This window comes from Phoca vitulina, unplaced genomic scaffold (genome assembly GCF_004348235.1).
Source record: "Phoca vitulina isolate PV1807 unplaced genomic scaffold, GSC_HSeal_1.0 scaffold1, whole genome shotgun sequence".
Lineage (NCBI taxonomy): Eukaryota > Metazoa > Chordata > Mammalia > Carnivora > Phocidae > Phoca > Phoca vitulina.
Window position 1 is genome coordinate 50,934,924 of NW_022589704.1, and position 25,173 is coordinate 50,960,096.

Consider the following 25,173-nt stretch of genomic DNA (forward strand, 5'->3'; position numbering starts at 1 on the left):
CAAGCATCAGATGGGTAGCACACTAGACGATCTTTAAAATTCCTTTAGAATCTTTTCTATGAAATGAACTAGGACAGTCTAGGACTGACTGAAGCGATCAAGAAAGGGGAACGCTTACTGTTATGTAATTGCTCTGTGACAAGTACTAAACTGTGTTATCTCATTTGGTTTCCATAATGACACTGTGAGATCAGTATTTTTACTCAATTCACAGTTGAGGCCGTCTAGGTTCTTGGAGACTAAGTAACTTGCCTGCATCAGACCACTGATAGATGGCAAAGCCTGTCCTTGAACAAAGAAGAAAAGACTCCTCTTTGTTTTGCTCACACAACAAAGGCAATTTCACTGCCATCTGTCAGTACCACTAAGACTTTTAAGATAAAATTCAGTTTTTTCCTCAAGTTCATTGCTAGAAAACCAGTTATAAGCCATAGTATTGGAATTTCTCTCATTTTTTAGTAAACTCCAGAAAATACACTTACATAATTTAAAAACACTTTTTGTAGCCCCATCTATATTGTTTCTTCAGAATTTCTTACACAAATAACTCCTTAGTTGGGTAAGATCTCAATTTATATTTAAATGAAAGAGAAGAGGAAGGAGAAATCACAGCTTTTGATAAACATAATTTTTTAAAGATTTATTTGTTTATTAGAGAGAGGCAGAGAGCATGAGCAGGCGGAGGGGCAGAGGGAGAGAGAGAGAATCCTCAAGCAGACTTCCCTCTGAGCTCTGGGGGGACCTGAGGAACCCGGAATCATGACCTGAGCCAAAATCAAGAGTCAGACACTTAAAGGACTGAGGCACCCAGTCACCTCAGTAAATATCTTAATAAGTTAAATGATTACTTAAAAACTGATAGGTTTACAAAGTCTGAGAATTTTATTTTATTTTAAGATTTTATTTATTTATTTGACAGAGAGAGACACAGCGAGAGAGGGAACACTAGCAGCCGGAGTGGGAGAGGGAGAAGCAGGCTTCCCGCCGAGCAGGGAGCCTGATGTGGGGTTCGATCCCAGGACCCTGGGACCATGACCTGAGCCGAAGGCAGACGCTTAACGACTGAGCCACCCAGGTGCCCCCAAATTCTGAGAATTTTAGAGCATCAAATCCTTTTTTTCACATTTTCATATATTAGTATAACTTTTTAAGTCCTGCATATCCTAAGAAAATTTTGCACACACTAAGAAAATAAGCATTAGGGAGGGAAAGAAACTATAAAGTAAAATCAAAAGAAATATTGAGATCAGAATATTAACAATGTATTACATTGCTTCATTTATGCTTCTCATTCCCTATCTAAAGAAGAAACCAATAATTTCATCAATGACCACTGAGGAATAAACTATAAAACAGGTAAGGAATTCTAAAGGATTCACCAGAAGAAAAAAATTATTCCAAGTCACATTTATACTGGAAAGGTACATTACTGCTCTTTTTCTTTTCTCCTGTTTTTCTTTTTCTTTTCTTTTCTTTCCTTTAACCATTTTTCTTGGCATAGCAAATAAAATAAACTTCAAGTGTGACTGGCCTCTCCTCTCACAATTTTCCATCTTTATTTTTATGTCTTTTCCCCCTAAATGCCAGATTGACTGTTCTCATTAACATTATTTCAACTCATCAAATATTCTATTTTCCTTCATTCAAAATTTACTTCAAAGTCAGTGTTCTATGGAATGTACACCAAGCAAGTTAAAAATAGAGATATTTGCCAGAAAGTGAAGTTCAGAAATTAATGAAAAGGTTCTTGGCAGTTTCCAAGAAACAGGGTTTACATGCAAAAAAAAAAAAGTATGAACGTTCACAACCATTTATGATGCACCAGATTCTGCTGCTGTTTTTCTGTTTTTTAGTATAGAACAGACCAAGATCAAAGATGGTTGAAGGAAAAGGGATTTGAGATCTTCGGATCCACTGTAACATAAGTACAAAAGTAGGGTTGGTATCGTATTCACTACTGAATTTCCAACATAAAACTGTTTCTGGAACAAGATAGGTACTCAGTAAAGATCTATAGAATGAATGGATGTTTGTTGAAGAGTGACTTTGGACACAAAATCAGGAACACAGCAAGTAAACAGAAGATATTGTCTTGCCTTAATGAATCCTTCATTATCCATGAGTAGAAGCAATGAGGGAAATACTCTACAAGTAATTAAAACATAGCACTGGTCAGTAATGTGGATAGAACACGGGCTTAACAATAATGTGGCCATTGTCATTTTGGTACTGGTCATAAGTAAGGAAAAGAAAAGTGGACAATCCAGTCAGATCATGATTCCTACGCTTTACACAGGCAGAGTTCAGAAAGTTCAATTAAAAATTAAGTGTCATCCTATAGGCCAATATGATAAATAAAATGAAAAGGCACATGGGATTTCAGGACATTCTGAAAACAAAAATTCTAACCTGTAATCATGCATTTAGCTACAATAAGGTAGGTGAGACCTGTAAAGCAGGGCTTCTCAATCTCAGCATTATTGACATTTGGAATCCCATACTTCTTTGCTGTAGGGAGTGTCCTGTGCATTTTAGGATGTTTAGCAGCATCCTTGTCCTCTATCCACTAGATCCTGAGTACCTTACCCACTTTGTTGCAGTGACCAAAAAATATCTTCAGACATTGCCAAATTGAAAACTGCTCAAAAGGAAGGAAAAGAGAGGCAGCATTCTCAGGTTTTAGAAATATTTCTAAGCAAAAAAAGAAACTTGTAAGAGTTGTTCAAAATCATATCATTACAGTTGAGAAGTTAAAAATCTCAGTTTTAACAAAAACTTTAAGGACAAAAGAAAGGAATATTCCTAGTGCCTTATGAGAAGAAGGTAAAATTTGGTGCTGATTATGTATAAACAATAGGACAATTAAAATTACTAAAATATTTTGCATGTGTCTTCTTCATTCTGAAAACAATTTTCTAATATTATAAAGAGACCATTTTTAGGTAAGAAGAGAATAAGAAAGCACTTTACTACTTTATGTATTATTCTGAATTTGTGAAGTTAGGCAAATTTCGTATCAAGTGTATGGGAAAATTAGTAATCAAAAGCACAATGTGTTTAGGAATTCTTGAAATGATGTTTAACAGTAGTACCATGAAATAAATAATCCCAGTTTTCAAAAAATAAAAAAAAAAAGTAGTGTGTTTTTTTTTTTAAAGATTTTATTTATTTATTTGACAGAGACACAGCAAGAGAGGGAACACAAGCAGGGGGAGCGGGAGAGGGAGAAGCAGGCTTCCCGCGGAGCAGGGAGCCCGATGCGGGGCTCGATGCGGGGCTCGATCCCAGGACTCTGGGATCATGACCTGAGCTGAAGGCAGACACTTAACGACTGAGCCAACCAGGTGCCCCAAAAAGTAGTGTTAAAGAAATTGATAAGCTGATTAATAAAGATCCCTGAAATATTTCTAGAATGAAAGAAATGTTAAGTGCCTGCAGTAGAAGAAATGACTGCCAAAAACTTTCTTGAGTTCATTATAAATGAGATATGTCAAATTAATCTCATACTTGACCAGGTTTCTTGAATTGTACATCAGGGTAATGCTAGAAATACAGTGTATCATGACTGTCATGAAGTGCGTCAAATAGTCTTAGGCTGTATATATTCTTGCGGACAAACTAGAAGAGCATGGCTGGTTGCTAATACCATTTATTTCCCCTACACCGTCAGCTAGCCATTCTCCCCACCTTCACACCTTCATCCAAAGCTTTTGGGAATCTCTAGGAGTCCAAAAAATAAAGTTTCAAGGCCATTAGATTCACTAGTCAATAAATGCCCTTAAATGCCTATCATTTTGTGGTATTTCAGTCACTGATCTATAAACTACCATTGAATTCAGTGTCTTCTCAATTTAAGGTTGAATAAAATTTTATAGACTGATTTCTATCCCAACCTAGATAAACATTATTTTTTTGCAAAACTCTTAATCCACAGAGAAGTAATCAACATCAGTTAATATTTGCTTAATTTTAAAAATACCATTCAGAAATAAAGTCAAGATTTTTTGTTATACTGTCAAATGTTTTCTTTACAGTTACTTTATTAATATCACAATCACTCTGTTATACTGACAAATGGTGTGCTAAATGTGGGAAGAAATCTGCCTATAAGATACTGTATCAGTCTGACTTTTGCTCCACTCCACCCATCCCACATAATCACCTGTCATCTTGCGTCAATAATTGCAAAAAAAGACTGAGGAAAACTTTACCAGTACAGATTTTTTAAGCACCATGGCACCAGTAATATCAAAAGTATCTTTTCAGGGCACAGAGCACTATTTGACAAGGCAAAGAAAGGAATGTAAACTAGAACAGAATTGTTTAATTACATCTTACCTGAAAACAAATGCAGTTCCAACAAAAAATGGTAATAAATCATACCAAGTATACATAACTGCAAACTATGCATTTATTTAAAGGGCTGCTTCAATTTCATTACTATATAAATTAAAAAATAGAGTGTAATGAAAATTTGTGATAGCTGATAATACAGTGACTCTTTATTTTAATTAAAAAAAATGTATAGGAATTCAAGAAAGGAGACTCCATTTTGGCAAGTTAAAAATAAACGGATGGATTGCATGTCTTATTTAACGATCACTTCATCGACATTATTCCACATAATAATTTCATTGCCAGAGTATTGGTTTGTTTGTGGAAAACCCAAATCATATTATCAGGTAAAGGCATGCTGCAATGATTTCTTTCCAGCATCAACTAGGGTTCATTTTACACAGGTCATATTTATACTCAGGTGTCTTCAAACTCTGAACAAATGGAAACTTACTTAATGAGACAACAGATATTTGATCTGACTTGTATCCATTTTGATGATCTTCCTTGTAAAGGAAATACATTCCCAGGAAACACAGAACCATGGGAGAGATGAAAGAAAGGATTAATAACAGCGCTCAACTTTGCAAATTTGCCAATCAACTTGTTTTCAATGTATAGTTCCACATGAACTCTGAGGTTTTAAGTGTAAGCTCATGGGATGGCAGATTCAACCTAACTGTGAAAGTATGAATGGGAGGATGATTTGACCCAAGAAACTGGACTCCCAGAGTCCTTTTCCAGCACTTGTCCCACATTATTACCCACTGTGAGCACTATATTGGTGAGCCTGGGAGCAAGTGACTTTGAATCAAGAAATGTGATCTTCCTTCCTGAGGAAGAAGGGTGACTTTTTTGTTTGTAGCAAGCCTATTAGTAGTAGGATTAAGTACAAAGACTCCGATTTTATCTTCATCTTTAAGACAAAATTATGAAGAAAATAGCCAATAGAAAGGGATAATGAAAATATATGTGGTTTTAAGAGACAAGTAACCACGTTATGAATAAAATCAACAAGTCTTCCTTTTAAGTTAACAAATATAAAACCCATTTCTCAGTTGGAACAAATCAATAAGATTTGAAATCTTTTCTCCAAACAAATAATGATATTCGCTGCCATAGCAATGATTTTAATACTTCAACCCTAAACACACTCACAACTTCTTGGTTTACATGGATTTACTACTCTGAAATCAAGAAGAAACCAACTTGGGAGCCAGTCTCACAGCTGTCTATTATTACCTCTACCTTTTTTTTTCTCAGAAACTTCAGCTGGAAGAAGATCAACTTAGCATGATTTTACATGAAACTATCCCAAGTATCAAAAATCATCATTTTAGATCCACTCATTCACTCAACATGAAAGCATTTAAATGATTTAGGAAAAGTGAAGCATTAGGAAGAAGGTAGCACTTTCAAATCCAAATCTTACCTGGTCAATTGAAATGGAACAACACCCCTGAAAGCCTTCTTGATTTGTGCTCCTCTCCTCAAGGGACAACTAAATCACGGCAGCCTATATTCTTAAACCCTCAAAGAAAAATCAGGAAGCTTGATCTGTGCACATAATGGCCTGCATAATGTAAGAAAGCACCGTTTCTTGGCAACTAGAAAACAATCCTTTTCAATTAACTCGCAGCAATTGGCCCACATTTGTTGTTAAACACAGAGTAAAGAAAATGTTTTAAGAACTCAAAAGAACTTGGTAATAGCTCCACCAAGAAAGTCGGATCAGTTTGTTCATTTTGAAAAGCATTTTTAATTAATTGACTGCCCATTCCAATTGCCTTACTCTTTCCTAAGACCTTTCATTGACATACCTGTCTCACTTCCTTGTTGCATATTGTTTACTTAAAACCCCAATCCTGAATAGTTGCATCTGCTATTGCAGTGAAAACCGGAAAGATAGTTCTAGCAAAGCAGTGGCATGTAATGTTATCCTGCTCTTGTTCATCTTGTATACCATATTTACTTTCTAAAGTAAAGAAAGTAAAGTTTTCTTCTCTGCCAGCTTCAGTGTAGTCCTGGATGTTCATTAAGATACATAATTCAAAGCAGTTGTATGTTATATTCTCTTAGCTGTTAAATACCACCTCCAGCAGGCATAAATTTTAGGTGATATATAAGAAGTGCAGCTGAGCTAGATTGATTTTGTGCTACAGTAACTGTTTTGAAGGGGCTCATATATACTTATGAGAATTTGGACAATCTTCTTAGGGCACTGTGCATTCTTACCTATGTATTGGGAATTTCATGTATCAGAAGGAATCCATATATGGGACCCCTATGTAAGAATGTCTGTTCAGAAAAGCAAGTGCTTAAGTGGCTCAGTTGATTAAGCGTCCAACTCTTGATTTCCACCCAGGTTATGATCTCAGGGTCTTGAGATTGAGCCCCGTGTTGGGCTCCGCACTGGGCATGGATCTGCTTAAGATTCTCTCTTTCCCTTGCTCTCTGCCCCTCCCCTCCTAAAAAAAGGCAAGTGGTGAGGAAAATACAAGTTATACATGAATAATTTTTGCTGTTAAACTTTACCATTAGAAATAGCAAAGGTTTAACTATCTGTATGATTCTATTTCCCAAATGAGAAGATAGCTAAAGATGGATAATTTCTATATCCAACCAAAGCCAAATTGCTTGAATTTTGTCTTTATCCCTCCCCTTCACTTTGCCGGGATTGACCAAGAGTATATATTATAGCGTTTAACTTCAACAGCTCTTTTATTTTCTTTTTTCTCCTTTTATCATCCAAATCTCTCTAAAAGGTGTCTACCTTATCTTGCTATCATTAACAGGCAATTCTTTTTAGGTATTATTTTTAAACTATATCCTTTGGGAGGCATTATCTTTGCAGAAAGCACTTCTGTTGGTGGGAATTTGAGGCAGTGTTGTACACTGTTGAAGGTGATGTATTTAGGCAGAACTTCTGGCACCTTCAAATCATACTCTTGACAGCTGTGTTCACTTTCTATGGATAGAATGGGCTGGGATAATTTTACAAGTGTTTCTTCAGCTTTAGTACTAACTCTTCCCCTTGCTAGCTCTATGACCTTTGGCAGATTTGTTAAACATTTTGTGTCTCAGTTCTCTTTTCTGTCAAATGAATTTAATAACATTTACATAGTAGAATTGCTGTGAGGATTGACCAAGATTACATATGTAAAGCTTCTTAAAACAGTGGCCAGAAGATGGTAAGTGCTCAAAGGTTAGTTATGTTATTAACATCCTTGTTATTAGTATTCATGAACTAAATAATTTCCAAGGTCTTTTTCAAAGTTAGGAGTTCAAAAATCCTATATAATTCTTATGTAAAAATCTGAAATAATGTAAAAAAAGGTTCTTGAGGCATTTAATATAAAACTATTTTTTCCCTTTTTAATAGATCAATCCTCATTTACTATCTAATATTTAGAACTGTTGTATGCCCTTTCACTAATAAAAGAAAACACACATTTATTTAAAAAGTGAGATGTTTCTTTACCTTTATGAAAAATGCACTCATATTAAATACATTGACTTAGTTTAGCCATAGGCATAGAGAAACAGAAATTCTGAAGAATTTTTCAAGACATTTTATTACATGCAATACAATTATTAAAAGATTCACAAGCCTTTCCTTTATATTCCTAAAATGTATGGACCATTTGCTTCAGTGTTTGACATTCCTTTGGATGTATTTTTAGCCAGCAGCTGCAAATACTAATATTTGAGAGGAAATATATGCTTTTGAGTATTTGCTGTAAACACAGTCCTGCCAGAGTGGGCCATAAAGACTCCACCTGATCCTCTCCAGTTTGAAAGGCAAGTTTAACCTGAGGTAAATCTCGTCTGCAGCTCCCTCAATCAAAATCCCTTGCCCTCTCTCTGCTAGGAAAAAAGTCAAAATTAGTTAAGAGGCCAAATGAACCAGTTTTCCTCAGAGGGATTAGATTCAGCTACTCAGGTAGGTATTTACTATTATCTGCTCTGTACATGATAGTGCAACCCTTGTTTTTTATTTCTTTTTATTTTTATTTCTTGTTTTTTATAGTCTTGTTTGCCTCAGTATCTTGAAATAGCAAATTTTGGCACAGGGGAGATTAACCTATGAAATCTGCAAAAAAAACAAAAACAAAAACAAAACAAAAAAACCCTTAAAAGGACAATGTTTGTCTAAAAGTGCTGAACTTGAGATTGTAACAGAAATACTCTGTAAAATATCAGTCTGGTGTCTCTCTTCACAGAAGATTACGTGTAATATAAAAGCAGTGCTGAGGGGCGCCTGGGTAGCTTAGTTGGTTGAGCGTCTGCCTTCGGCTTAGGTCATGATTCCCAGAGTCCTGGGATTGAGCCCCAGATCGGGCTCCCTGCTCAGTGGAGAGCCTGCTTCTCCCTCCCCCCTCTGCCTGCCATTCTGCCTACTTGTGCTCTCTCTCTCTGTCGAATAAATAAATAAAATATTTAAAAAAAAAAAAGCGGTGCTGCATACTCTAGTGGGAAATGTGAATTCTTCATCACAAATTCTATGACGGTCTAACTCACAGAGTAAATTTCCTTCCATAACTCTGAAAAAGTCCTCAAAGTTCAGTCCTACCAGCACAAAAGCATTGCATAGCATGATATATGGCATTTATTAGTAACTTTTGGGTACCCCTATTTCTAATTCAAGTATAATGCTGAAAAATGATTTACATGAGAAACATCAGCATTTAAATAAAAATAAAGTCAGCGCTGTTCCACAAAAATATGTAGAAGTCATAGATAATCCTTCCACAAATTATCAGTTTGCAAACAAGACATCAAGTCTCATCTGACACAAATTGATGAGGACTGTGCAAAACAATTCTTTTTTTTAAATTTTTTATTGTTATGTTAATCACCATACATTACATCATTAGTTTTTGATGTAGTGTTCCATGATTCATTGTTTGTGCATAACACCCAGTGCTCCATGCAGAACGTGCCCTCTTTAATACCCATCACCAGGCTAACCCATCCTCCCACCCCCCTCCCCTCTAGAACCCTCAGTTTGTTTTTCAGAGTCCATAGTCTCACATGGTTCGTCTCCCCCTCCCATGTCCCCCCTTCATTCTTCCCCTCCTGCTATCTTCTTCTTTTTTTTTCTTAACATATAATGTATTATTTGTTTCAGAGGTACAGGTCTGTGTGTGCAAAACAATTCTTATGGATAGTATTTAATGATGAAATATTTTACAAAATAAAATATTTTATAAGCATTGACTAAAAATAGGAATAAAATTTCAGCAGATTACAGTCAGTCATAATATAATAGAGGCAAACCAAATATTTCAGAGTTCTCATTTTTGGAACAAGGGAAAAAACATCAGGTATAAGAAATTGCTTGGATGTCTATCAAAAGAGTGCTGTTCCTATAATCTAGAATTTTAATATGCAAGCCTCACAGTAAGAAACAACTGACCTTGGGAAACTTGTTAAACTTGCAGATTCTTTGGCCCCAAAGCCAGAGACACTCAGACATACTGATTGAATGTCTTCAGTAAGGCCAAGGAATCTGTATTTCAGGAAGTGTGTCCCCTTCCCCCTTCTACCTGCACTGAAGCTGGTGAGTTTAAGGCCATTGTTGAGAACTACCCATCCAGAGAAACACAAGTTGGCTGGGTTTCTGCTTCTCTGACAGAGGGAACATTTGGATAACTGAAAGAGGAGGAAGGTGGCCCAAGGGAAGAAATGTGATTGGTCATGAGAAAGAGTAGAGAGAGCTCAGTTTCCCGGGGCCAGAGAAAAGGATGGAGAAGGGTGGTGAATGAATCTTGAGAGACAAAGAGAAGATGTGGATATACCTTTAATGGTGTCCTATTTCATACTTGTCATGCCATTTAATGTAATGACGTAAAAGCCGGCATCCATAAAATAGGCTATCAATCAGACTGGCCCCTCTTATGTCTCATTTCTTACTATTCCCTTAGCTGACTCCTTGGCCTGCTAACTATTCCTTAAAACACGGTGTCTTCCTCTACTTCCTTCACATCTTTCCTTAAATGTCATCTTCTCAAGAGTCCTTTTCTGACCATGCTACCTAAAACCACGCTCACTGCCCAACCTCACTGACACTCCCTTTTCTCTTCCTGTCTTAGTTTTCCCTTTATCATTTGTTACTGTGTTCATATTGTTCATTTTCTCTCCCCCCCCCCGACTGTACACTCTATGATGGCAGGGATTTTGACCTGTTTTGTGTACTGGTATATGCCCAGCATCTAGAATGATACCTGGAAGACTGTAAGTAGTACTACACAGGATTAAAGAGGTTCCCTATTAAAAGGAAAAGGATTTTATTCAGAGCTAGAAGTAGAGAAAAAGTTTATTTTAAATATTTGATTTTTTAAAAATTCCTCTGTTTTCTTCTAGGAAAAAGAAAAAATAAGAAAGAACTGAAGTATGGGAATCTTCTCAAATGTTTCACTGCTTGAAGGTATATTTGTTTTCCATTCTTTCACAAAAATAAGCATGGGTAGTTACTGTTTAACTCTATCAAAAGCTAATAATTGTGTCACTTTGGCCTTGGGGAAATGAAAAACAGGAAACACTTTATTGAGGTGCATAGATTCATAAGTAATATTTTAAAAGGTAATCTGAAGGTTGTTTTTGAACAGAACTGTGTTAAGGTAAAATAAAAATATATATTTTTGAAAAGGCATTAAAAAAACTAGAAAGTTGGCCATTGATACTCTGTCTCTTAACAGACATGGCTAAACCTGAGTATTATTTTTTGAACAGAACCATTACAGAAATGAGCTTAAGCAATGGAAATTATTATTCCAATTAATAATGGCAAGATTACTGCACTTTATTGCAGAATGTGTTTCTTCCAAATGACCTGACATATGAAGATTGAGGATAGGAATGACCTCACCAATTCACCTGAAAAGGGAGAAAAGGCCTTGTCCACCTAAAATCTTTCCTTCACTCCTTCCCCAACTCTTGTTCCTTAGAAAAGTCCACTTTTATTTGTATATCACACTGGACTCTCCTCCCATTAATAACATGAAAATACCTCTCAGTTATTTGCAGTGACGCTGTAATGGCCTGGTGGCTTTTCAACTGCTTTACCTAGTGGACAGCTGAGTCCTGTTCAAGGGACATACCTCTGACATTGGGTACATGGAAGTACCAGGCCAGCTGCAGAAGTATGGTTGAAATCAAAATCCCAGGGGGAACAGGAAGTGGGAAATGTTTGTGACTTTCTGTTTCTGTACAGAAGACTAGTGAGTTTCAAAGTGATATACATTTCCATATATTTCCTGACATTTCATTCCTGTCCCATTCCCATATCTTCAATATTCAAAATCTCTTCATCAGATAAGTTAACATTAATAAATAACCATCACATCCATATGGTGTCTCCAACAGGGTTCTCTATGTCCCTTTCAAAATAGTCTCTCCCTCTGTCTTTCTCCCTCTCTTTGTTTTTTTCCCCCATCGCTCTCCGCCTCCTTCCCTGCTCTCTCTCTCTCTCTCTCTCTCTCTCTCTCACACACACACACACACACACACACACACACACGATACTTACTAAGAGTGTGTGTTTACTCTTATCTAACTTGTTAACTGTGCATCTACTCTGTGCCAAGCACTGGTGAGTAAAATACATATGTTATCTCATTTAACCATTAAACCAACCCTAGAAGGTGAATAATTTTATCTTCAATGTTACAGATATGGAAAACGAGCCACAGAGAGGGTAAGTAAATTTCCCAGTCACATTTATTAGTCAGAGAAGCTAAAACCAGAGCAGACTGACACCAAAATCTATACATTTAACCAACACATTCTATGTCCTCTCCTCAGCCTCCTGCCATGTCCAACAAGTGAGTGTACTTGAAAAGTCTCTGACCTTTGTGGGTTGAATAAATAATAACATAAAATGAAATGCCTGGCAGATCTATTGCTTGTGGTCCTCAGAATGGATTTCTTTAGTGTAATTTTTTTTTTTTTTGCTATTTATAAAACACCATGAAGTACTTTTAAAGACAAAAGAAGCAGACATTTTCCTGCAGTCTTATGTAATGATGAGCAATTTAGACCTAATCCTTTTAGCCCAGAGATGGCAGACTGACACTCTAAACAAAACTCATTGTGTTCTTTTGTGCTGACATAATAAGGTATTTAAAGGATGAAATTCTGGCTGGCAGATGGATTTCTTGGCATCACTATACATGCATCACAGAAATTATTTTGTTTCAGAGGATTCAAACAAGATACTTGACATTTCTCAGAAGATATTTCCACTTGTAAATATGATAACTTGTTAGGTGGTGGTGTCAGTGGACAATAACAAAGGTTTTTAAGGCTTGTGTCCTGTTTATAATTTTGTGTGATGTGTAAAAAGTGAATTTATTGAAACTCATTCTAACTCAGAGTCTAGGTATTTGGTCTTGGTATATAATATTCCTATAGCTCCCTTCATCCACACGTGGGATTTCTCTGTATCCCGTGGCACAATATATGGAAACACTCTACTATATACCCAAACTAGCAGGGAATAGAGAACATTCAGCTGTATATCTTTGTGGCTGGAGTTGTTCCCTGGAATTGAGTACCTGAAGAGCATCCATAGTTCTCTCAGATCACTTCCTTTCCATATGTTACTTGAGGCTGCTACAGGTTATTATAATGCCACATATTCTTGGAGTACGAGAACTTGATTGTCATTAAAAAATTCATATAAAAGCTCTGGTTATGTAGGAATCTCCCTTGGGCCTAGAATAATCAAAAAATGAAAAGGGCCAAGAGAAGAACATAAGGGTCAGCCTTTTGCTTTTAGACAAGTGACTGCTTATATCACATAGTGGTGTCTCCTCTTCTTAAAGATCTCAGGGGTGGAGCCCTCACATGGTGCTTCACTAGTGTTAGCATAAACACAGAACTTCTTTTCTTTTCCTACCAAAATTCATTATTTCAGCAAACCCTCAAGGAGTATCCCCTAGGTATCTGGTATTATCATAAAGGCTGGTGATACAAGAGAAAGCAAGACAGCAAGGCCCCTTTGGTGGGTTTTAAAAAATGGCTGCAAAATTCTTAGATACTCCTCATATTGAGGGATGAGTATACATTCCCTTACTTTGAATGTGGGTGGGTTTGTAACTACTTTGACTATAGAGTAAGGAGAAATGATGTTATGTGATTTCTGAGACCAGGTCATAAAAAGGTGATACATCTTTTACCTTGCTCATGAGAACACTTATACTTGGGGTCCTGAGTTATCATTTAAGAAGTCCAACTACCCAAAGCTACCAAGGTGTGAGGAAGCCAAGCCATATGTACATGCCCCAGCTGACAATCAAGCTGAGCTCCCAGCTGACAGCTGGCTTCAACTGCCAGACATGAGAATGAGCGTTCTTGGACCTTCAGCCCAGTTGAGCCTTCATATGACCAATATAGTTCTGGACCACATTTGACAACGACTACATGGGTGGCTCCAGGTAGGATCTGCCCAGCTGAGCTCTTCTGAAAATTACTGTCAGAAAAAATCATGAAAAAAACGAAATGAATGTAAGTTTTATATGGATTTGCTATCTATCAAGAGTAACAGATTTTGTTAACTGGACATGGGTGTTACCAGGACCAGTGAGCCTCAAAATGGCCATCAGTGAAGGCTTGAAGGAGGGTGAGTGGAATGGTATTGGGGGCTAGAAGATAGAAGATCTTTGATATATAGTAATAGAAAGTTTGGGAAAACTGTCACCTGCAGAAATAGAGAAATGTATCTAGTGAACTAATTGATCTGGCTAGGGCTATTTCTACGCTAAATGTTGAAAGTGACAACTAATTTCTTTCAGCTGCATATCATAAGATAAAGAGATATGAGCTAAAGTAGAAACTACTCCATTTTTAAGAAGAATGTAGGACAAATAAAAATGGCCCTTGATTTGCTAGTTTCAAAATAAAATATTTCTCATCCCTATTTTCTCCCTGAAGAAGACTCTCAAAAGTAAGAAAGAGCCTCTGGGGAAAGATCAAATCCAGGGTGCTGTCAAGAAATGTCTTAGAATAAACATGAAGCAAAATGTGTGGCTGTAAAACCCTTTCTTTTTTTTTTTTTAAGATTTTATTTATTTATTTGACAGAATGAGAGAGCAGGAGAGCACTAGCAGTGGAAGCGGCAGAGGGAGAGGGAGAAGCAAGCCCCCCACCGAGCAGGGAGCCCGATGTGGGACTCAATCCCAGGACCCGGGGATCATGACCTGAGCTGAAGGCAGACGCTTAACGACTGAGCCACCCAGGTGCCCCTGTAAAACCCATTCTTAAGAATTGAAATATTTAATTGGGGCGCCTGGGTGGCTCAGTCGTTAAGTGTCTGCCTTCAGCTCAGGTCATGATCCCTGGGTCCTGGGATCGAGCCCCATATCGGGCTCCCTGCTCAGCTGGAAGCTTGCTTCTCCCTCTCCCACTGCTTGTGTTCCCTCTCTCGCTGTCTCTCTCTCTGTCAAATAAATAAATAAAATCTTAAAAAAAAAAAGAATTGAAATATTTAAGGTGATTTCTCATAGACCTTTTCAAAAAGTCTACAGATCTTCAGGATATCCCTCCTAGGCCCTCTATTTTCAATTAACTCTTTCAATAGCTCTTCTAAGAATCTTAAAGGAATAGGTCCCCCATAGCCTCACAAGGAACCCAAGGTAGAGATCTACTCTGAGGTCAACTTTCCAGTTTTTGTTTAGGGATACACTGTTCAAGATTGAATATTTTAAGCAAAAATCAAGGTATCAAATCATTATATAAGCCAAAATCATGCCAAGTTACAGGTGAGGGATTTTTTTTTAGAGGTTTACCTCAACAGACTCTAAAATATAACTTTTTTTTCTAGCAGGAAGTGTGTATGTGGCCATTGGGCTTTTGCCTCTTACCAAGCTCTCTTTGTTGAGTCCCTCAGATGTAGGACATCCACTCTTGAAGCAGGCGTCAGGCATACGTTGGAATCCCCACTAGACGTGGCTAACCTGTTAACCATACACTAGATACATTCTCAGGCAGTCCAATTTCAGGGAACGACAGAAGGATTTTGAGTTTGAAGAGAGCATGCTGTGTTGCAGTAGCGGCAGGTTTCAGAGGCGGAGATGTGAAGATTAAAAGGAAGTTTACGGACTTGGCATTAGGAGGTACATATGATCTCAGTCCTGCCAGAGCTTCACATCTGTGACGAAACACTTGACAGCATCAAACAGTGCACTTGATCATGGGGAGAGTTGCTGGGACTCGCACATCCACTTCCCCACCGTGCACCAACAGGAAGGACAAGAGTTCTCTGGAAATGTGTTAATAAGAGAGTCTTTTGCAATGAGCCGTATGACAAGGTGTTATTGAACAGTTTGGAAAACTGGATTCAGTTAAAGCATGTTATTACAAGAGCAACATACAGCAAGGCCTTATTAGAGAAGCTTTAGAGTTCATGGGAGATCTAAATTCTCCTTGTTAGCAAAGCTTTATTCAAGAAGAGGAGAAAGAGAGGTGACAGATGTTGTCTTTATGGAACCCAACCAAATAGCAGAGTTGAAATGGAGGCCTTAGTTGAGACTTGGGGAGTTGCAGTTGATGGTGCTGGTTTACCAACCTTCCTAGTAAATCGGCTTCCCTGCAAGTAAGGTCCCACAAAATGGTTTCCAACCTCCAGCCCTGGTCTGAAATTCAGAAAAAAAAAAAAATGTGAAGCCTGGTGAGAGACTGTGTCCATTAATTTAGTTTTAGTGTATGACATCTGAGTTCAGAGAGAACAGCTAGGACCATCCAAGTACAAACTACCTTTAACTTAGAAGCTACCCATTTATATGGTACTTATTCAATGCATAAGGTTGCCAAAAAGGAAAGTATCTTCCTCCCATTTTTTGAAAAAAATTGGTTATAGAAAAGATGGGTATTTTTTAGCAAACAACAGTTGCCATGGGAAACTTTCCTTAGCCATATAGAAATTAAGATCAGAAAACAAGGAAGAACCAAGGAGACGAGTCGTCCCTGCAAGCAAAATTGCCCAATAGATATTCTGGCTCCTTCTTGTAGGAGGCAAGGATCATGCATGCAGGGGCTGAAAAGAAGAAAAGCTGATGCTTTTCCCTGTACGTAGGAGTCCTTAACCTAGAAGTAAGCCTTGATCCTGAGTGGAAAAGATGATAGAAGACACTAGTGAGAATTTTTTTTTCAGGCCCATATTTTATAATGCTACAATCTGCTAGCTAGGGACAACTACATAGCCCCGAGAAGGCCACATGCCAGAGAGATGTCGGCTGATGCAGGGAGACCCAGCTCGATTAGGCTGGGCCAGTGGCAGTACTGTCATGGGTGACCAGCACTGTGGAGGTGAATGTGAGAAACTTTCCCCATATCCCAGTGACAGGGCAGAGCCAGAAATAAATACCCCGAGTGCCAGTTCAAATCCTCAAAGAGAAAAAGTTGTTTGGGCTCAAAGGAGGAGTTGGAGGCTCGGACACTTCAAATAAATTCAGTCTTGTTTTCTTTCCCATAACTTAAGAAGATTTTTATGGAAGGTGAGCAAGAGGCTGACTTTTCCCTCTCAGGGATGCCCTATAGGATGCTGCTGTGCACTACTTAGATGCCCTTGTTGGCTGGAATCTGGATGCTGATGGCTCACAGCTGCGTCCTCCTTCAGGCATTGTCCTTGGCTCACGGAAGCTGCCTCGCCCAAGGTTATGCCTTCTTCCTGTGACACAGCACACATCCAGTGTCTGGGCAATGCAGGATACAAGGGCTTATCCCCCTGGCCTTGATTCAGGACATATCTGAAGGGCCACTCCACCTTCAGAGATCCTCATGGGATTCACTGAGGCTGTGAGGCTGTTCTTGTGATTACCTCACAGGTCAGCTTCTCTTCTCATGTGTCTTGGATTAGTACTAATTCCCTTAAATTAATTTAAATACTGGGTCCTAGCTTGATGTTAAAACACTTTACTAGATTCTGTGAAAATCAAAATTATGATCTGGCCTCTGCCTTCAAGGAGATTTTAACATATAGAAATGATAAATAACTACAAAATATAATACAAGGCTGTGTGGCCTGAGTATAAGGTGCCAAGGCATTCATTCATCAAAGCGTCAGCACCTGCTGTGTGCTTTGTGCAGCAGTATGAAGATAGGTAAAATAGGTCCTGTTATTAAGGAATTCAGTGTGCTCGGGGGAGGGAAAATCTATTCTTGACAGGAGTTTCTTCACTGAGTCTCAATTTGTTTGTTTGTTTAAGTCCCCACTAATGTCCAAAAAGAATTTGAGTTGGAGCATAAAAAGTAATTAAGTATTTCATGGAGGGTTGGGGTGTGATGGAGTGGGAGGAAAATTCCAGGTTGAAGTAATAACATGAAGGCAATAAATAGGAGACCAATTGCTCACAGTGGTTTCTGATAGGGTCTTCAAAGTGTAGCCGTTAAAAGAATGTTTACCCGGCAAATGGAATCCGAAACTGGGAGAGGCTTGAAGACAAAGGTAAGGAATTATGGCTTTGTTTTGTATAAAGCATAAAGATTTTTTCTAGTTTATCTCCTATATTTATTTATAAATTCATTGTCTATCTCACAGTGTCACATCCTTTCCTTGTTTGTTGATAGTGATATCACAGTCCCTATTCTTCATATCCTCATTTTATGAATTTCACTTTCATTCACTTCCATTTGTCTTCATCCTTGGCCATGTTTGTCATCTCTCTTTAAGAAACAATATGCTGTGGTTTTAAACCCCTTAGCTTTGCGGTAGTGTGATACACAAGAATAGACAACTGGTAGAGCCTTTGGACTCTTGCACACTGATAGCAGTGAACTGATAGCAGTAACACTAGTGCTGACCCCCCAATAGAGCACCAACCCTTGAGGGGACCTACTAGCCAAAGTTGATTACACTGTGTCCATTCCATCTTAGAAGGCAGAAATTTATTTTGAGTAAAGTTCTCTATGTGATTGCCTTTCCTGCCCACTAGGCTCATTGGCAGCACCATTATTCAAAGGGAAACAGAATGTTTAACCTGCCAACCTGTGATCCTACATAAATTGCATTGGACCAAGCAAAGCACTTTACAGCAAATGAGATGTGACAGTAGGCACCTAAAAATGAGATTCACCGGTCCTATCACATATCCTGTCACTTGATCTGCTAGTCTGATGGAATGACAGAATGGCTTTTTGAAGGTACACCTAAGGTGGCAACTGGGAAATTATACTCTACAATGATATCTTAAATTCTCCAGAATGAAGAGCATTCCTTAAATCATCAGCCATTATATATAATGCTGTGTTCCCTAAAAGGAAGAATACATGCATCTGGCAAGTAAGGGTTGCAAGGAGGAGGGACTTACCACTCCCAGTGACCCACTTGGGAAATCTATATTTCCTATCCCCACAACTCTAGGCTCTGTAGTTCTAACGGTTGTGATTCTCAGAGGGAGGATGCTTCTACAGGAGCTCCACTAAACTTTAGCTATGACTGCCCCATGGTTACTTTAGGTTCTTTGTGCCAGGAATCTAGTAGGAAAAAAAAAAAAAAAAAAAAAAAAACCACATCATGGCAGGAGTAATTGTCTCTGATCATCAGGAGAAGGTAGGACTGCTGTTAATAATAGGCATAGACAAAAATACATTTGTTACCCAGGTGATCTGCTGGAGAAAGAGTAGGGTGGAAGGGGGCTCTTGGTATTCCCCATACCAATTTTTATAGTAAATAGACATGTGCAGAAGCCACATCCTGAGAAGGTCACAGCAGCTAGGGGTTCAGACCTCCTCCTCTGAGGAGAGCCTGAATCATCCCACCGAGTAAGTGAGGAGGACCAGCTGATATGATAGTCAAAGGTGAACAGAATTTAGTAGTTGGGTTAATAGATGAGGGAGACTATAAATATCAGATGCATCCTAGAGAAGAACTGCAGGGAACACTATAACTTGTCCCACTATAGCTTTCCTAGGAAAGGATACCAATTACAATCCTGGAGTTGTTCCCCTATGGAGGCAATATGCTATATGAAGCAAGTGGAACTGAGTGGTACAGGAATGGATTATAGTGGATGCATTTGGACACTTCCCAGATTCCCCTTCAAAGTCAAAGCTTCATGATCTCAGATGTTGGTAGTGTTTGCTAATGACTTACAGTTGCATGCAACTCTGGGAATTGACCTCAGGCTGCCTTGCCCAAGTCTATGTACCTGTCCCTGGCTGCAGCTATATCCAATGATTGATTGTTGTGGGCTATGTTCCCCAATGTGGGACATCTTTGTAGGATCATCTCAGCCTTGAGAAATCTCTATGACATTGACTGAGGCTACTGTTTCAACTGTATCTCATTTTAACTTCTCCCTCTGCCTGGTCTTGTCTCCCTTGCTCCTTCACAGATATTGATTCCAAAAGCACTCCCAGTAAACCTCCTGTATGCAAATCCTGGGGGAGCTTTACCTGCAACAGTGGGGTAAATTCATAAACCTAAGTTGCTAGGAAGGGGAGATCCTGAGGCCTTTTTTGGGGTTTTGTTTATATAATGCTGAGTGTAAGAGCTAGTTAAACTCCACATAAAATAAGAATTCAGAATTCACAGGGAGCAATTTCATAAAAAGGGAACAAAATGATAGAGTTAAAAAAAAAAAAAAGAAAAGAGGAAACCCGATGAACATGAGTGGGAAAGCGAGGGAAAGACTTCTTGTTGAAACCAGTGAAGGGACTGAGTTTTGCATCCAGGTTAATGAGAGGAGGTAGGCACATGTAGACATAGGAGTCACACAGGATCTATGCCCCCTCTGACAACCTGGGGACTTCTACGGGTCTTTGAAATTGGCACTTTGAGGGGCAGAAAAATCCATGGCAGATAAGTAATTACAAAATACATTTGGAGGGTGCCTGGGTGGCTCAACTGGTTAAGCATCTGCCTTCAGCTCAGGTCATAATCTCAGGGGTCCTGGGATTGGCCCGCGTCAGGCTCCCTGCTCAGTGGGAAGTCTTCTTGTCCCTCTGCCCCTCCCCCAGCTTGTACTCTCTCTCTCTCTCTCTCTCGAATAAATAAATAAGATCTTTAAAAACAAACAACAACAACAAAAACCCAAAGTACGTTTGGTGTATCAAGTCATATTTTTCTTTAGTGTTGATTTTTTTTTTTTTACACTAGTATCTCTTCCTTCCTAAATGTATTATTTTCTATTTAATTATTTGCTGCTCATTGTGATTTATCAGCAGTTCTATTATAAACTATAGGGGTCATCTTTGACTTTGCTTTTTCTCAAAGGTTACATCAAATACACCTGGAAATTTCATTGGCTCTACATCTAAAATATATTCAGAATTTAGGAAGTTCTTCAGGCAAAAGGAATATGAGACCAACCATAAACTTGGATCTACATCAAGAAATGAAGAGCATTGGAAGTGGAATCAAGCAAGGTAACATAAAATTAATTTTTCTTATTTTAATTGCTTCAAAAGATAACTGTCTAAAGCAAAGATGGTAATGTATTATATATTTATCATAGGTGTAAATATAAAATGTATGACAACAACAGCAGATGGAAGGGAGGAATTGGGTATATAGCATTTTAAGGTCCTTATACTACATATGAAGTGATATATTATTTTAAGGTAGATCCTGATTAATTAAATTGCATATTTAAAAACATACAACCATTAAAAGTTGTTTAAAAGGGCATATACTCCTATATTAGAAGTAAACTAAAATTTAAAAAAATATTCCATGATTCAAAAGAAGGGGAAAAAAGAGGACCAAAGAAACAAAGAACAGATAGAACATTAGAGAACAGTTAGCAAGATGATAGAGTTTGACCTAACCACAGACTGATATCATTAAATATAAATAATATAAACACACTAAAAGGCTCAGATTGTCAAACTGGACAAGAAAACAAGACGAAACTGTATGCTGCTTCTTCACTCAGAGGCAAAAAAATCAAGGGGAAAATAAATGTTTTATCATTTCATTTTGCTAATATTTAAGGGTAGATGTTATATTTGAAGTTTTGGTAAACTCCAAACTACTTGTTATAGAACATAACTACTCTAAAATATTCAGTGCCAAATCTTTTCTGTCTCTCGCTCTCTTTTTTTTTAACCAAGTAAATTTTATTCACAGGTGAGCCATAAGGTACAAACCTTTTTTTTTCTCTTAATACTTGTTTATTTCTGTGATAAGCCCTTTAGAAGTCCACTTATTGCAATTTTCATATTTCTTCCCATTTCTCTACATGAGTTTGTAGATTTTTCTGGTTTTTAAGTATGGTGTAAACATGGGATTCATAAAGGGGGCTGGGGCTGGCTGTGTGTATGTCCACATGTCCTGGAAATTACATTTCAATGTATATATGTATATTTAGTCACAGGGGGATCTACATTCATGTTTCAGTTTGAAAAAAGTTTGAAATCTTCATTGATTGTGTTTATAAGGCAATTTAGAGGTTAAGAATATGTGCCTTGGAATCAGACTCCCCGAGTGGGATTCCTAGCTCTGCCCCTCTTACTAGTTGTGCAATTTGAGCATATGACTAACCATTCTGAGCCTCTGTTTCCTGTATAAAATGGGGATGCTGATACTGACCTGGTTTGTTCTTTGTGTGTACAAGAAGAGATGGTACATATACAAGGCTTAGCAGTGTATATAAAACTTAGTATTCAAATGACAATTATTATAATCATTAATATTTGTAAAATCCTATTTTTAAATAAGTTATGTAAAACTTGAAATAGTTTCCCTTTACAATGTTATCCATACTGGGTGAATTCCCAGACTCTATGAGATGGCATGCAGAAAGTCAATAAATACAAATAAATTACATTGTACAGCTGAATTAACTATATAAAACTGTCCTGTAGAAAGAACTGAACTCCTGTAGGAGAAAGAAAGGTCTGTGTTCATTCACTTATTCATTCACTGAACTAACAATTTTCAGCATCTTTGTTTTGCTAGATGTGTATCAGTGGTAATTTTCTTCAAGCAAAATAGACTCTGAGTTATGAAATCCTCTTGCACAGAAGCTCTATGAGTGAGACCAAGACATTGTCCTGCACAGGGCTCACCCTCTAACCTGTCAGGACCTCCTCACCTTCTGCCATTGGAAATAGTTCCATGACTTTAGCAAGGCCTATACTCAGGGTTATTTCTCAGATTCAGGCTGGTTAACCCTATTTGTTTCCTACCAACAATATTTTTACTACTACTAACTTTCTCCCTACCTCCATCTTGATCCACATAAGATAAGTTTCAATTTCTCTCGAAAGTTAAATGTCCCCAAAGAAAAAGCTACATCTTTTTTATTAGCAGAAATAGGGTGTGAGGTAAGGGCTAATAATAAGAGAGATTACAACTCAAAATATTCCCTCTCCCCCAAAAACCTGCATAAATAAATTATACTTGTAGTATAAAGCAATCTAGGTCCTGAAGTTTACAGTTTTTCCTTGATTTTTAACTACAACTGCATTTGCGTTCTTGAAACTCCTCCGCTGTATAAATGACAGATTCCATTTCGTAAAGTTTGCCCACAAATTGGTTTTAGTTGTTAAAATTAGTTGTTAAACTTACCAAAAGTTATTGACTTTGAGACAAGATTAGGTTTTGATTTCTTTAAAAGGGCCAAATTGGCAGTTTTTCATTGGCATCACTTTCCAGACAATAATAAACTCATACTATTTAAGTCTGCTTCAGAATCGGAATGATATATACAAGTACGTGTTTATCAGTGTGGGAAGGGATCTTGCTTATTCTGAGAGTGCAGAGCCAGTTGAAACGACACTAGAATGTTGTTGGGATGCCCATCAGCATTTCACGATCTCTCAGTCACCCTGTGTTTTTCTGTCTAAAGCATAGTATATTTTCATCTTTCAGGTCTTGAAAATTTAACTTAGAATCACTTCACTGGCTCTGTGAAGAACTGAAATAAAAGTTGTATTCAGCCTTTCATTATGTTTCAATTAATTATGATCCTAGGAACAATTTGGGCATGAGAATTTCAACTGTCAAATTTGCCTTCTGGGATGCTTTTCTTCCACAAATTAGTGTTTCTCAAAAGCATCCCATAAAAATAATGACCCCGACATTCTAGACAAACAAAGCATCTGCTTTTTCTTTCAACAGTTCTCTTTGAGCTAGGAGATACAATTTTACATCTATAATTACATAGCCAACTATATTTCAAAAACATTTGTGAAAACTGGCATTCTCTGTCCTGCAGATGATGAAACCCAGGCTCTGTTGTTGAAGAACATATACTTTGTGAATGATTTAAAAAAAATTTCACAGAAAATTGGCCGATGGCCTGATATGAGTGATGAATTTTTAGGCAGTTATTGAAATGTTTGCCTTTCAAAGCACTTCTTTGGAAAAGGAAACCATTCCCCTTGGAACCACCTATCAAACTTCTATTACCTGCTGCCACCGCTATCATTAATAACATGTGAACAGAACTTCATCTCTATATAACAACTGGAAAATCACCAGATGTTTTTTGAATATCCGTGTGTGCAAAGCTCTGTACTTTGTTTCATATAGGTGGAAAATATGAGACCCGACTTCCTCAAGGAGTTTGTAAGTAAATAAGGGAAAAGAGACATTGATGTAAGTAATTATGTCCTAAGGAAGAAAGGTCCCCTTGAAGATCCATTTTATTTTAATGTAGAAAATAGAAGTATAACCCGAGGTAATGTTTAAGAGACTCACATAAGAAGAATCCTTGGTCTTCTTCACTGTCATTTCACTGGGTCCCTTTCCCATATCCTGCACTTCTCCCCAATCCCCTGCACCTCCTGCAAATGAATACAAGCATAGACCCTTAAGATGTGCTCTTCTCATGGTATATGCTTCAGAATTTACACACAGCTACCTTTGCCGAGGCTTTTTCCATACTAAGCATAAAATAAATTCTACAGCTCAAAAACAAATCTTGTGCCTCATTTCTCTCAAAGTGTTGCATATATTTGGTGTCATTTAATCTTAACAGCAGGGCATCCATAGAGATTGATTTATTAAAAGAATCTGCTGAGATGTACACAGGCTGTTATCCAATAGTTCACATATCCTGTTAGTTATGAGACTGGCATTAGAAGCTGGTTTTCCAAAAGCTCTGCCCAAAGAAATTCTCTATTAGGCTTTACTGGTAGTTTATAACAATGATTATTAGTCCCTAGTTATCCAGAACAGCTAACCTTACCATAGAAATGGGCCCTCTCCACTCTTCCAGGGATCGTAAAAACCAAAATGAGCAGAGTTTAGAGCTACACGGTATCAGGAGACAGTCACTGCTTCACATGCTGACTTCTAGCTACCCCACCTTGAATAATGATTAGATGCCCCCAGGACCCTCTTCCTACCCATCAACTGGGAACACAGAGCTGATATTGGAGAACGGTGTGTACAATTTGGATCCATAATCCTAGATTCCAGTTCTACTTTTCTGAAATCTTTTTTTTGGGGGGGAGGTCCCACGGATTATACCACTTTCCCCAAGTAGTTAACTGACAAAGTGTACTTTTGCTTTTAACTCTGAGCCCCACCCCCTTTTCAGATCTCTTTCTTTTTTTTCCATGTTCAGATGTCCCATTATTTCCTCCTCCTGACCATACTATAGGCATTTATAAAACAGGCTGGGGCAAGGGAGTGGTGCTGACACAGAAAGACTATTAAATGCTCTAGCACAAGTGCTCTTTCAGACTTTATTTACTTTTCACATCCTATGTTCACTTCTGACCGTGAAGGGCAACCATGTCCTTGGTATACCAATCAACCAAAAACAATACATCAAAGCTCTACTCATGTTCCAGGAACTGTCTAGCACATCATCTCTTTATGTCTAGAGAAAACATCTATTGAATCTCTTCCTACAACTTTAACATTTAGACATCCTTCTCCCT

The 25,173-nt window shown here is 37.8% G+C and overlaps 1 long non-coding RNA gene across 2 annotated transcripts in view; it reads left to right on the forward strand.

Moving 5' to 3' along the window:
* LOC116633982 overlaps positions 1-24,038 on the forward strand; it is a 64,300-nt gene extending 40,262 nt beyond the window's left edge. For both annotated transcript variants that reach the window (XR_004299821.1, XR_004299822.1), the window contains 5 exons: positions 10,702-10,765; positions 12,010-12,034; positions 17,705-17,782; positions 20,552-20,703; positions 23,816-24,038. This is a non-coding gene — a long non-coding RNA (uncharacterized LOC116633982). The remainder of the gene's footprint in view (positions 1-10,701; positions 10,766-12,009; positions 12,035-17,704; positions 17,783-20,551; positions 20,704-23,815) is intronic.
* The last annotated feature ends 1,135 nt before the right edge of the window (positions 24,039-25,173 follow it).